Source organism: Bos indicus, chromosome 21 (assembly GCF_029378745.1).
Source record: "Bos indicus isolate NIAB-ARS_2022 breed Sahiwal x Tharparkar chromosome 21, NIAB-ARS_B.indTharparkar_mat_pri_1.0, whole genome shotgun sequence".
Taxonomy (NCBI): Eukaryota; Metazoa; Chordata; class Mammalia; order Artiodactyla; family Bovidae; genus Bos; species Bos indicus.
The window spans coordinates 27,513,055-27,526,924 of record NC_091780.1 but is presented as its reverse complement, the minus strand read 5'-3'; the positions used below and the strand labels follow the sequence as shown (position 1 = coordinate 27,526,924).

The 13,870-nt window shown below is 44.4% G+C and overlaps 2 pseudogenes; one reads left to right on the top strand and one right to left on the bottom strand.

The window, feature by feature from the left end:
- The first annotated feature begins 374 nt into the window (after positions 1–374).
- On the top strand, positions 375–1,416 carry LOC139178195 (ribosome biogenesis protein NSA2 homolog pseudogene; annotated as a pseudogene).
- An 11,077-nt stretch (positions 1,417–12,493) lies between these two features.
- LOC139178321 (neugrin-like) lies at positions 12,494–13,632 on the bottom strand (annotated as a pseudogene).
- Positions 13,633–13,870: the final 238 nt, after the last annotated feature.

Genomic DNA, 13,870 nt, shown 5'->3' with positions numbered 1-13,870 from the left:
ATGAAAGTGAAAAGTGAAAGTGAAAGTGAAGTCGCTCAGCCGAGGGTGGTCATTGAAAAGAACTCATAACTGGGTAGACCTTCATGAAGCCAGTTTTAACAGGTACCCTTAACTCACACCTTAAAAAAAAAAAATCACATGAACAGATGTCAGCATCGCTAAATATTAGGGAAGTGTGTTCAATCCTGAAATGAGGTATCACCCCAAACCTGCCAGAATGGACACTGTCAATACTCTACAAAGGTCAAATCCACCAAATGCTGTGGAGAAAAGGGAACTCTCTTCCTCTGATGCTAAAAATGAAAACAGGTGAACACCAATATGGAGGCCAGCCTGCTGGTTCCTTGAGCAATGGAAAGAAGAATGAGGTGGGTCTCTGAGAGCCGAAAATTGAGAGCTTCTTCGTGCCGCGGAGATTGCACCCGGCGGCTCGGCAGCTATCACCATGCCACAAAATGGATATGTTGAGTTACACCGTAAGCGCTATGGATATCGTTTGGATTACCATGAGAAAAAGAGAAAGAAGGAAGGTTGAGAGACTCATGAACGTTCAAAGAAAGCAAAAAAGATGACTGGTCTGAAAGCTAAGCTCTACCATAAACAGCGCCATGCTGAGAAAATACAAATGACAAAGACTATTAAGATCCATGAAAAGAGAAACACCAAACAGAAGAATGATGAAAAGACTCCACAAGGAGCAGTACCTGCATATCTACTGGACCGAGAGGGACAGTCTTGAGCTAAAGTACTTTCCAATATGATTAAACAGAAACGAAAAGAGAAAGCAGGAAAATGGGAGGTCCCTCTGCCTAAAGTTCATGCCCAGGGAGAAACAGAAGTATTAAAAGTTATTTGAACAGGAAAGAGAAAGAAGAAAGCCTGGAAGAGGATGGTTACTAAAGTCTGCTTTGTTGGAGATGGCTTTACTCGAAAACCACCTAAATATGAAAGATTCATTAGGCCAATGGGATTACGTTTCAAGAAGGCTCATGTAACACATCCTGAACTGAAAGCTGCCTTTTGCTTGCCAATACTTGGTGTAAAGAAGAATCCCTCATCCCCACTATATACAACTTTGGGTGTTATTACCAAAGGAACTGTCATTGAGGTGAACGTGAGCAAGTTGGGCCTTGTAACACAAGGAGGCAAAGTCATCTGGGGAAAATATGCCCAGGTTACTAATAATCCTGAAAATGATGGATGCATAAATGCAGTCTTACTGGTTTGACAGCAGTTACATACAAATAACTCCTTATAATTACTGAAGACTACACACCAATTGGGAAACCATTACTCTGATATTTCTGAATACTACCAATCAACCTTACATGTTGTCTTCAGTCAAAGAAAACTATTTATTCTACTGTTTTAAAAAAGAAAAAAGCCAACATTAAAATGATCTAATTTTACAAAAAAAAAAAAGAAAAGAAGAATGAATTAGAATCTCTCTCAAACCATACACAGAAATAAACTTCAAATAAGATAAAGATCTAAATGTAAGGATGGATACTATGAAACTCTTGAGGAAACTATAGGTGGGACATGCTGTGACATCAATTCCACCAGGTGCTTTTGGGATCCATCCCTCAGAATAATGAAAAATAAACCAAAAGTTAGAGAATGGGACCAAGTTAATCTTAAAAGCATTTGCATAGCAAAGGACACCCTAAACAAAAGAGAAAGACAACCTTCAGAATAGGAAAAATATATTTGTAATTGAAGATACTCACAAGGAATCTGTGTCCAAAACATAGAAACAATCCTTGCAGCTTAATATCAAAAAGTTGAATAACCCAAGAAATCAACGGATCAAAATCGATATTTCTTCCAGGAAGGCATACTGAAAAAGAAATGCAAGAAGGCAAAGTGGTTGTGTGACTAGCCTTACAAATAGCTGAGGAAAGAAGAGAAGTGAATGGCAAAGAAGAAGGGAAAAGATACCCAAGTGAATGCAGAGTTCCAGAGAACAGCAAGGAGAGATAAGAAAGCCTTGTTATGTGAACACTGCAAAGAAATAGAGGAAAACAATAGAATGGGAAAGACTAAAGATCTTTTAAGAAAACTGGAGACACCAGGGGAATAGTTCTTACAAAGATAGGCGCAAAAAGGGACAAAAATGGCAAGGACTTAACAGAAGCAGAAGAGATTAAGAAGAGGTGGCAAAAATACACAGAAGAACTGTACAAAAAAGTTCTTAATGACCCAGACAACTGCAATGGTGTTGTCACTCACCTAGAGTCAGATATCCTGGAGTGTGAATTCAAGTGGGCTTTAGGAAGCATTACTACAAGCAAAGCTAGTGGAGGTGATGGAATTCCAGCTGAGCTACTTCAAATCATAAAAGATGATGCTGTGAAAGTGCTGCACTCAATATGCCAGCAAATTTGAAAAACTCAGCAATGGCCATGGGACTGGAAAAGGTCAGTTTTCATTCCAATCCCAAAGAAAGGCAATGCCAAAGAATGTTCAAACTACCATGCAATTGCACTCATTTCAAATGCTAGTAAGATTATGCTCAAAATCCTTCAAGCTAGTCTTCAGCAGTACATGAACCAAGAACTTCTAGATGTACAACATGGATTTAGAAAAGGCAGAGGAACCAGAGATAAAATTGCCAACATCTGTTGGATCATTGAAAAAGCAAGAGAATTAAAAAAAAAAAAACAACCTCTACTTCTGCTTCCTTGACTATGCTAAAGACTTTCACTCTTTAGATCACAACAAACTGTGGAATATTCTTGAAGATATGGGAATAGCAGACCACATTACATGCCTCCTGAGAAACCTCCATTCAGGACAAGAAGCAACAGTTACAACTGGACATGGAAAAACAGACTGGTTCCAAATTGGGAAAGGAGTACGTCAAGGCTGTATATTGTCACCCTGCTTATTTAACTTATATGCAGAGTACATCATGTGAAATGCTGGATTTCACAATGAAATGCTGGATGACTCACAAGCTGGATTCAAGACTGCCAGGAGAAATGTCAATAACCTCAGATATGCAGATGAGACTACTTTAATGGCAGAAAGTAAAGAGGAACTAAAGAGCCTCTTGATGAAGGTGAAAGAGAAAAGTGAAGAAGTTGGCTTAAAACTCAACATTCAAAAAAAGAATATCCTCACATCTGGTCCCATCAGTTTATGGCAAATAGATGGGGAGAAAGTGGAAACAGTGTCAGATTTCATTTTCTCAGGCTCCAAAATCAATGCAGACTGTGCCTGCAGCCACGAAATTAAAAGACGCGTGCTCCTTGGATGAAAAGCTATGACCAAACTAGACAGTGTATTAAAAAGCAGACATGACTTTGCTGGCAAAGGTCCATTACGGTCAAAGCTATGGTTTTTCCAGTAGTCATGAACAGATGTGAGGCTGGACCATAAGGAAGGCTGAATGCTAAAGAATTGATGTTTTCAAATTGTGGTGCTGGTAAAGACTCTTGAGAGCCCCTTGGACTGCAAGGAGATCAAACCCGTCAATCCTGAAGGAAATCAGTCCTGAATATTCACCGGAAGAACTGGTCAGTTCAGTCAGTCAGTTCAGTCGCTCAGTCGTGTCCGACTCTTTTCGACCCCATGAATCGCAGCACACCAGGCCTCCCTGTCCATCACCAACTCCCGGAGTTCACCCAGACTCATGTCCATTGAGTCAATGATGCCATCCAGCCATCTCATCCTCTGTCGTCCCCTTCTCCTCCTGCCCCCAATCCCTCCCAGCATCAGAGTCTTTTCCAATGAGTCAAGTCTTCGCATGAGGTGGCCAAAGTACTGGAGTTTCAGCTTTAGCCAAAGTAATGGAGTTTCATTCCTTCCAAAGAACACCCAGGGCTGATCTCCTTTAGAATGGACTGGTTGGATCTCCTTGCAGTCCAAGGGACTCTCAAGAATCTTCTCCAACACCACAGTTTAAAAGCATCAATTCTTCGGCGCTCAGCCTTCTTCAGAGTCCAATTCTTACATCCATACATGACCACAGGAAAAACCATAGCCTTGACTAGATGAACCTTTGTTGGCAAAGTAATGTCTCTGCTTTTCAATATGCTATCTAGGTTGGTCATAACTTTCCTTCCAAGGAGGAAGCGTCTTTTAATTTCATGACTGCAGTCACCATCTGCAGTGATTTTGGAGCCCAAAACAATAACTGTTTTGGGTTAATAATAATAACAGTGTTATTAACTGACACTGTTTCCACTGTTTCCCCATCTATTTCCCATGAAGTGATGGGACCAGATGCCATGATATTAGTTTTCTGAATGCTGAGCTTTAAGCCAACTTTTTCACTCTCCACTTTCACTTTCACCAAGAGGCTTTTGAGTTCTTCTTCACTTTCTGCCATAAGGGTGGTGTCATCTGCATATCTGAGGTTATTGATATTTCTCCCGGCAATCTTGATTCCAGCTTGTGTTTCTTCCAGTCCAGCGTTTCTCATGATGTATTCTGCATATAAGTTAAATAAGCAGGGTGACAATATACAGCCTTGACGTACTCCTTTTCCTATTTGGAACCAGTCTGTTGTTCCATGTCCAGTTCTAACTGTTGCTTCCTGACCTGCATACAGATTTCTCAGAAGGCAGGTCAGGTGGTCTGGTATTCTCATCTCTTTCAGAATTTTCCACAGTTTCTTTTGATCCACACAGTCAAAGGCTTTGGCATAGTCAATAAAGCAGAAATAGATGTTTTTCTGGAACTCTCTTGCTTTTTCCATGATCCAGCGGATGTTGGCAATTTGATTTCTGGTTCCTCTGCCTTTCTAAAACCAGCTTGAACATCAGGAATTTCACGGTTCACATATTGCTGAAGCCTGGCTTGGAGAATTTTGAGCATTACTTTACTAGCGTGTGAGATGAGTGCAATTGTTTGGTAGTTTGAGCATTCTTTGGCATTGCCTTTCTTTGGGATTGGAATGAAAACTGACCTTTTCCAGTCCTGTGGCCACTGCTGAGTTTTCCAAATTTGCTGGCATATTGAGTGCAGCTGAAAATCCAATACTTTGGCACCTGATGTGAAGAACTGATTCACTGGAAAAGACCTTGATGCTGGGAAAGATTGAGGGCAAGAGGAGAAGGGGGTGATAGAGGATGAGATAGTCGGATGGCAACACTGACTCAGTGGATGTGAGTTTGAGCAAACTCAGGCAGGTAGTGAAAGACAGGGAAGCCTGGCGTGCTGCAGTTCACGGGGCATAAAGAGGCGGATGTGACAGACTGAACAACAACTGCTAAGGGTAAATCCGCCAGAAGCTGTGGAGAAGAGGGAACCCTCCTCCACTGCCGGAAAGGAAAATAGGTGAAAGTCAGTATGGAGGCCAGCAGGGTGGTTCTGAGCACTGAAAATGAGAATGAAATTAGAACATTCCTCAAACCATACACAAAAATAAGCTTCAAATAAGATAAGGATCTAAATGTAAGGATGGATACTGTGAAATTCTTGAGGAAACTATAGGTGGGACATGCTGTGACATCAATTCCACCAGTGCTTTTAGGATCCACCTCTCAGAATAATGAAAAATAATCCAAAAGTTGGGCTTCCCTGATAGCTCAGTTGGTAAAGAATCCACTTGCAATGCAAGAGACCCTGGTTTATTTCCTGGGTCAGGAAGATACCCTGGAGAAGGGATAGGCTACCCAATCAAGTATTCTTGGGCTTTCCTTGTGTCTTAGCTGGTAAAGAATCTGCCTACAATGTGGGAGATCTAGGTTCGATCCCTGGGTGGGGAAGATCCCCTAGAGAAGGGAAAGGCTACCCACTCCAGTGTTCTGGCCTGGAGAATCCCCATGGACAGAGGAGCCTGGTAGGCCACAAAGAGTTGGACATGATTGAGTGACTTTCACTTTCAAACGAAAGTTAGAAAACGGGGCCAAATTAATCTTAAAAGCATTTGCACAGCAAAGGAAACCTTAAACAAAAGAGAAAGACAACCCTCAGAATGGGAAAGTACATTTGCAAATGAAGATACTCACAAGGAATCTGTGTCCAAAATATAGAAACAATTCTTGCAGCTTAATATCAAAAAGATGAAAAACCCAAGAAATCAATGAGTCAAAGATCAAAATGGATATTTCTTACATGAAGGCATGCAGATTGCCATTAGGCACATGAAAAGATGCTCAGCATTACTAATTATTAGAGACAGGCCAATCAGAAGCCCAGTGAGTATCACCTTACACCGGTGAGACTGGCCATCTCTAAACATCAAAAAATAAGTTTAGAGAGGCTGTGAAGGGAAGGGACCCTTCCTACACTCTTGTTGGGAGAGTGAAACGGTACATGAACTAGGGAGAACACCATGGAGGTTCTTAAAAAATATAAACATAACATTACCCGAGGACACAGCAACCCCACGCCTGGGCATCAATCCCGAGAAAGTCAAAATTTTGAAAGGCAGTGGTCCCTGTGATCGTGGCTGCACGAGGTACCATAGCAAAGACTCGGAGCAACTTAAGTATAGAAGGACAGATGAATGGATAAGGAAGATGGGGGTACATAGATGCGAAGCAACATCACTCAGCCATAAAGAAGCAGAGCGTAATGCTATGTCCAGCCTTAGAGAAGAAAGTAGAAATGACCATACCAAGTTAAGTGGGGGACACAGGGAGAGATATTACCATATGATATTACTTCTAGCTGAAATCCAAAAATGGATACAAATGAACTTTACCAAAGAGAAACAGTCTCACAAACTATGTTCCCCAGAAAAGAAAGCTGTGCCTGAGGGAAAAGAGCTGTTTCAGTCTAACATAGGGAGGCTATTATAAAAAGCCACCAGGAATCACTGTGTAACACAGAAATCCTATTCAGCACTCTGTAATATCCTGCACTGCAGAAGAACACGGAAAAGAACATATGTACATCTATGTGTAAGTGAATCTAGTTGCTGTAGATCCAAAAGGAAAGAAAAAAAACCCCACAACCTTGTCATTCAACTATATACTCTAATTCAAATTAGAGAATAATAAAAACACAAAAAAGAAGAGAAATAAAGAGTGCTGACTCTTGCCCTCAGGCTACAGTAACCTGGCCTGGTGTCACATCCCTGGAGCCTGAGCAGGCTTCGGTCTCAAGACTGGAGGGTCTCGGGGCGGACAGAGCTAGGAGCATGTGGCAGGAAACGTGCTTCCTACGATGGACCTGGAGGGCCTCTTGCTATCTGCATGAGCACCCAATCTCCAGATCCAGGCCCACCTGCAGAGAAACCACACCTACTTCAACTACTTCACCCCAAAAATGGTGGAGCCTCTGGGCTGGAAAAGCTTTGCACGGTCCCCTGGGCACCATATGTCCCATATGCTGGATTTCCCAACTCCAGCCTCTGTCCTTAGGGCTGCCCCACTGACAGATGATAGCACCCTCTGCAGAGTGGTGTTCCAAAAATTGGAATGTATCCTGGGGATAAAGGGTAAAGGGGAGGAGAAAGGAGACCCAAGCCTTCGGTGTTTCTTCTGGCACATTCTCCTTAGTTGACAATCCAGGAGCAGAGTTTTCCATAAGACTCATTGGCTGAGGACGAGAGTTGTGCAGGAAGTAATGCTGTTTCCTCAGGACTGCGTTCCAGACAACTTTAAAACAGGTGCTGTCAGGCTCTGAACATTCACAAGCCTGGGTATCTGTAAATGACACCTGCCCTTCAGTCACCTGCCCTATATCAGAAGGAAGACAGGGGAAAGGAATTCAAACAGGGTCATCTTTCAAGAAGACGATTTCAAGAGACAAACTGTACTCAACGCTGCTGCTGCTGCTGCATTGCTTCAGTTGTGTCTGACTCTATGCGACCCCATAGACGGCAGCCCACCAGGCTTCCCCGTCCCTGGGATTCTCCAGGCAAGAATACTGGAGTGGGTTGCCATTGCCTTCTCCAATGCATGAAAGTGAAAAGTGAAAGTGAAGTCGCTCACTCGTGTCCGACTCTTAGCAACCCCATGGACTGCAGCCCACCAGGCTCCTCTGTCCATGGGATTTTCCAGGCAAGAGTACTGGAGTGGGGTGCCATTGCCTTCTCCAAAGCCCAGGCAAATCAAAACTACCATTGAGAAGTCCCCTCACACAGGTCAGAATGGCCACCATCTAAAACATCTACAGAAAATCCGACTGGCAGAGCATGGAGGCAAAAGGGAACACTCCTACACTCTTGGTGTGGATGTAAACCGGTGCAGGAACAATAAAAACCAGCAAAGAGGTTCCTTATAAACTAAACATCCAGAAACCGTAAGGTCCGATAATCCCACGTCTGGGCTTAGACCCAGAGAAGATCAGAATTCACAATGACCCACGCACCCTTCTTTTCAGGGCAGCACGGTTGACAATGGCCAAGAACTAGAATTGCTGCTGGCCAAAATCTTGAGTTTCTCTGCCAGGTGAAGCCAAATAAAAAATATGGACACAGAGTTTGGAGGAAATAGAAAGTGGCTTTAATTCTCAGCTGGTGAAACGGGGAACGCAGTAGGCTCGTGCCTCAAGAACTGTGCTCCCCATGAGTTTAGGGGCTCATATAAGAGGAGGGCTCGCAGTCAGTGATGAGGAACAAAGGCGACAGGATCTTGATTTCTTCCTCTTCCAAACTATATTAATGATATATAGTTTGATATGTATCAATTAGCATAGGTTATTAGCAAAGTCTTAATTTATCCCTCAATTCTAAGACTTTTTCTGGTAATCATAAATTTGTTTTCTAAGTTTGTGAGACTGTTTCAAAGATAGTCATAAACTGGCATCAATAACCCAGTAGTTGAGTCTGGCAATTCGGTGGCCTTCTTTCTGATGTGCAACTAGAAGGGGAAGGGTGTTGCAAGAGTAAACACCAGATAGGGGATGTATTTAGCACAGAAAAGGAAAATAGGTGCAAAGTGTGGCTCCTGCAGAGTTAGGGGGCAGAAAAGCAAACTTAGTTACAGGCATGCAGAGTTAGAGCATTAAAGTAAAAAAACTAGGAACTTTCAGGCCTGCTCACTGTTTCTTCATCTTCTTTGTTCTTAAGAAATAAAAAAACTCATTCCTCCTTTTTTCCTTTTCACTGCAACAAATTCAACCAAGAAATCCATTGACAGAAAAATGAGGACCGAGTGTTGTACCTCTATACTGGAACACTACTCAGCCGTGAATCAGAACAGAATAACGCCATTGACAGCAGCGTGGATGGACAGAGTGATCACCTTACTCAGTAAAGGAAGTCAGAGAGAGAGACAAATATCACAGGGCATCACTGACAGTTGAATTCTTGAAATGAATTCAAATGTCGGATATTGCGTGATACAAACAGACTCACAAACTTAGAAAACAAATTTATGATTACCAAAAAAAAATCTTAGAATTGAGGGATAAATTAAGACTTTGCTAATAACCTATGCTAATTAATATATATCAAACTATATATCATTAATATAGTTGTTTGATACAATCAACTAATCCATTGAATAGTACAGGGCAGTCTATGGAACAGATTTTAATCATTTATATGAGAAAGAGAACCCCCAAAAGAACTGATAAACGTCTGTGTCTAAGTAAATCAAGTGCCCATACACCTGAAACAAAACGCAATATCAGAAATCAATTCTACTCCAAAGTAAAGTAACAATGAATGCCCAGAAAAAGGAAAAATGAAAGTGGAACATGAAGAAATGCTGCCCCCTTGTGCTGTTTTTTGTGACAGCAACTATACAAGCTGCACTGATAGGCACTTTATATTCCCAAGGACCTGGGGCTGGAAGTAAACAACTGCTCTCTGGAAGTCCCCCAGGAGTGGTCACCAAAAAAGAATTCAAAACTGGGCAGATGTTCAGGGAGCCGCCTTCAGCAGGTACCTTTAACTCACATCCTTTAAGAAAAGTCACACGATGTCACCATCGCTAAATATTAGAGAAATGCAAATCAAAACTACAAGAAGGAATCACCTCACACCAGTCAGAGCGGCCATTGTTAAGCACTCCACAAGCGTTTAATGCTGCAGACTCTGTGGAGGAAGGGGAACCGTCCTCCTCTGCTGCTGGAAATACAAATTGGTGACAGCCACTCTGGAGGACAGAGTGCTGGTCATTTCCGATGTGCCCAGCTCTAAGCGGCAGTGAGCAGTAGCTGGAAGCAGGGTCTTAGCTTCCCAGACCGGGAGTCCTAACCACTGAACCACAGGAGCCAGCAGTCAGGGCTAAGGTCCCTTGTCTTGCCTGCCTGGTCAAGGATGAATTCAGGTGAGGAGGCAGAAGGTAAAGAGTAAAGTAAAAAGTTTATTGAGGAAAAAAGTACATGTGGAAAGATCCACAGGTGAGCTCAGAGAGTCGTGCCTTTGGAAGTTTATATCCTTTATAAGAGGCCAGTTATCTGGGTCTTTGTCTTCCCTCAGGCCAATCATCTTGCTTTGTGATCTTTGTAACCCCTCCTCCCCCCCCACCGGTTAATTTGTCTCAGAACCCTCCCCTGGGGTGCACATACAAACCTTAGCCAAGATGTATCTTGAAGTGGGAGGCTTCTGGGAGGAGCATGACTCTTTACGGCCTGGAATTATCCTCTGACTTTTGACTCCAAGGAGCCTTTATGCGCATCGCGCGTGTAGTGTTCTCCCTAATCCTTTACTCAATCAGGGCTTTGCCTCTCTTTGTCCTTGCCAAGATTATTCCCTTGAGATGTTTACTAGAGACAAAGACTGGCTACTTACTCCGTTTCTATTGTTACTTCAATTTCTGAGAGCAAACAGGGGGCTGGTTTTAAATTCCTCAACTGGACCCCACCTATGTTGCCTCAGGAAATGCAGAGCAGAGGCTGGCTGATTGTGAATTTCCAACCTGGAGCCCATCTATCTCCTACCTCACTGGTTTCTTGAACAGTGAAAATGAGAATGAAATTAGAATATTCCCGAATACCATACACAAGAATAAGCTCCAAATAAGATAAAGATCCCATTTTAGTATGGCTCAGTGGTAAAGAACCCATCTGTCAATGCCACAGACTTGGGTTTGGATCCCTAGGTGGGGAAGATTCCATGGAGAATGGAATGGCAACCCACTCCGGTATTCTTGCCTGGGAAATCCCATGGACAGAGGACCCTGGTGGCCTATAGTCCATTGGGTCATAAAAGAATCAGACATGGCTTAGCAACAGATTTTCAAGATAAAGGTCTAAGTGTAAGGTTGGTCTCTTGAGACCCCATAAACTGTAGCCCGCCAGGCTCCTCTGTCCAGGGGATTTTTCAGGCAAGAATACTGGAGTGGGTAGCCATTCCCTTCTCCAGGGGATCTTCCTGATCCAGGGATGGAACCTGCATCGCCTGCATTGCAGGTAGATTCATTTACCAACTGAACCACCAGGGAAGCCCCATCTCCTGGAGGGGGCTGTTTGTAAAGACCTCAACCCAGGCATTGCTGGGAAGGGCTGGGTGGCTCGTCTAGGTCAGCCAATCCTCACCCCTCAGGGGCTCACAGTTGCAAAAATGGGCCTTGTTGTGCTGGCCAGGGGCAAGGAACAGAAAAGTGTAGTCTTGAGGGTCAGGATGGACCTGGGCCTGAAGCTCTGGCCTGATTTCTAATCATTTTTTCTGGCCCACGAGCGGGACAGAATTTCAAGGAGGCTTTCTCCTAAGGAGAGGGACCCAGGAGTCAGGAAGAAAAGGGGTAGTGGGTGGAGACAGGGGCCCAGGGTCCTGGTGCAGTGGAAGCCTCTGGAAGACCTGGTGGAGGGAGGCCACACAGAGTGAAGCCCAGGGTCACCAACTTGTCCAGGAGCAGCTGTTAGTCCAAATCCTGCTCTGAGGTGCTCAGAGCCAGCTCTGCCCAGGAAGAGGGCTGGGGGTGCTCTGCAACAAGGGCTCTGTGCACGGTTCCTGTGTGCTGAGTCCTGCCCAGACGGGCCTCCTGCCCTGGGAGGGATGTGTGAACTGGCTCCCTGTCTTTGCAGCTGGCACAGAGCTGCTTAGGATGCAGATTAAAATCAGCTGAGGACAGAGGTCAGGAGCAAGGTCAAGGGTCCAAGCTCGCTATGCTCACCACATGACACGAGGTGTTGAGGCAAAGAATACAGCTGCATTCTGAGGGCCGGCTGACCAAGAGGATGGCCGATTAATGTTTCCAAATAACCATCTTCTCGGGGGCTGGATGCCAGGTTCTTTTATGAATTAGAGATAGAAGAGGTGAGGAAACAAACTGAAAAGGCTGTTAATCTTGCAAATATCTTGTAGAATGGCAAGTCTCAGGAAGGGAATGTGTTAATTTCTTCCTTCCTGCCATCCACAGGTGGACAGAGTTCTGAACAAAGGCACTTTAGTTTAACAGTCAGGCAGAGGGGCAGGATTCTCTGAGGCAGGCCATTATGTGTGACTACAGTAACAAAAGTAACAGAGAGCAAGTCAAAGAGCACATGCAAGACAGGTGAGTCCTGAAGATGCATGTGGATCTGAGCAGGGGCTGTGCTCCAGGAGGCTGGACTGTACGTGGCTGGTCACTGCCCCACTCCCAGGCACTTCTGTCCTGTGAAGTCCTCTGCCCTTTGTCAGATTCAAACCTTTCATCCCACATTCCATGCTCATCATTTCCCCCGCTTCCAAGGTGGGTAATTCATACACAGAAACCCAGGCAGAACCAAATATTCTTGGCCGGCTGTGTGTCACGTGGCACGTCTCTGGCTCAGATTCTGTACAGGAAGTTCCCATTGCTGTTGGAAAACTCTCATCCCCTCTGCACAACTCTGTCGCTGAAGATCTGGTCACTTGGGTCCCCTGCCTTCAGCTCTTCCAACCTCTGGTCGCTGTCAGTTCCTCTCGCTCCCCCACAATTGCTGGTGGGTGACCTAGAGCAGCAGCAACAGGCACTAAACACTTCCCCTCCTCCAGGTCCTGGACTCCTTTATTCCTTTCCTTCTGTATCCTTGGTGTATCTACTGTGAGTGTTCAATTCAATGGCTTTCAAAGCTGTGCTGTGACCATGGCCTTTGGATGAGGCTTCATCCCCAGGCATCAGCAAACAGCCTGATGCAGACTGGCTTGCAGAAAGTAGTTCTGAGGAATCCAGGGCCTGGGAGCTCCTGGAATGAGTGGGCAAGTCCAGTTTCTTAAGGACTTTTTGATCCTGCTTCAGTTTCTGTTCCAATGTGGTTACTGGAAGGTGAACACGGAGAAAACGAGAGTGAGCTGGGCTTTCCGGCAGAGAAAGCTTTATTATAGGAAGAGAGGAAGTAACTGGCGTTAGAGAGAAACCAGTGATCTCCCTTCAGAGCCAACCCTTCTCATACCCTATCGATGGGAAATTGTGCCCCGAAGGGAGGGGGCCTTAGTTTATCTTTAGCCTGCAGCTGGGGGTCTTGTGATCACATAGTCAGAGGGGTCTCACAGGCGGATGGTCACGTAGTCTTGAGAAACTGGCACCAGCAGGGAAAAATGGGACACTGTCTTAAGGAAAAACAGGACGCTACCAGGGCAACGTGGCCACTGTGACTGCATCCCTTGTTCGCCAGGTCAGCGCAATGGACCATTTTTAAATAACATGCTCTGTGCCCCTTGTGGACCCTAACAGGTACAAATTTGCTTTCTAAAACCCTTCGGATCACACCAGTGCTGACATCAAAGACTTCAGCCAGTCTGGGAACTGACCAAGACTGCAAATTCCCTGTGTAAATACCCATGAAAAAAAGAAGCAGATTTGCCATTTGTGAAGACATCTCCTATCAGAACAGTTAACGGATTATGTAACACTAGAGATAAATCCATGAAAAGAAGGCTTGGAAAAACTGCAAATGCAGTCTCTGTCTTGCGCCACTAAATGACTACAGCCTACTCTTCTGTGCTGAGAGCAACACCCAACTACTCTTGGTCATTTCATTTCATGTCAGCTGGATTCCTCTCACTGCATGACAGGTCCCAGTTAGATCCTGATGATGCAAGAAGACAGTCTTTCCC